The following is a 1,119-nucleotide window of genomic DNA, read 5'->3' as shown; positions in this document are numbered from 1 at the left end:
TAACTCATACTTGGTTCTTGTAAAGAACGAAAGGTCGGTGACCTAAAGTACGCTTCTTTACCCGTTTTGCTACGGCAGCCCCGCTGCAATTACCAAGAAGCGGGGCCAAGACTCTGTAAGTTATTTTTTTATTAGGCTGCACCTATACTTCAAAAGTGACATATAGCTAGAATCAATTTTATGTAAACTTGTGGTGTATAGACACCACAAGTCCGTGCTTCGACATGCAGCTAGCAGTCCATGAGAAGCACGGACTACTCCTTTTCGGTTTTCATCGTCGTCACAAATGCCGATACTTCGGCAGGACATACCGTTACACTTCACATATTTGTTCTTGCTTGTGTGACGCGCTTGTCAAGCTTAAATTATTTGCAGATACCAAACCTACGAGCTGTGGTTATAGCAGCGTATAAGCAATGTGAAGTCGGTTTCGAGTCGGACCAGCTGACAGTGACGGCGACACGACGATACAAGAATGAAAAACTCACACTAACAATATTGCGAACGGAAAGGGTGAAGACTGATTAGTGTAGTGGTGTCATCGTCATACAGCTTATCCCGCAGCTCATGCTTGGAAAATAGCCAGTCCACGTTGATAGCATCGCTTTCATTTCTTTACTGTATGTTGCTCGACATGGACGAAATCTGATTTTAGGAAAGAACGGCAAAACTCTGAGGTGCACACGTAAAATAAACGCTTTGTATTTTTAGTCATTAAACATAATTATCATACATATTGCAAACACAGGTAAGCCTCTCGGCAATTTATGAATATCATCCATACATTCCGAATTTGGGTACGAACAAGTTTCAAATTATGAGTAAAAGAAATTTATTCTTTACTTTCTTGGACAGTCAGTTTCGTGCTACTGTGCTGCATTTTTGTGCATCCATCATGTCTGAGCCCGTTGCGATGCGTCCTTGTAAAGCTGGTAACCGCAAAAGTCCTTTTCAAATGAAGCATATTTTACAACAGGGTCTTTATACCGCAGTCGTCTCAGGCCGTCTATGCTCGCTGTAAGTTCTGTCTATGCTTTTTTTTTTCAGTTGAAAGTTTGTCTATATTATTATTTATAGACTTAATGACTTCTCAATTTTTTACCTAGCTATCAATATATA

Source organism: Plasmopara halstedii (genome assembly GCF_900000015.1).
Source record: "Plasmopara halstedii genome assembly, contig: Scaffold_526, whole genome shotgun sequence".
NCBI classification, from domain to species: domain Eukaryota; phylum Oomycota; class Peronosporomycetes; order Peronosporales; family Peronosporaceae; genus Plasmopara; species Plasmopara halstedii.
The sequence above is the reverse complement of the archived record's forward strand: the minus strand, read 5'-3'. Positions refer to the sequence as shown.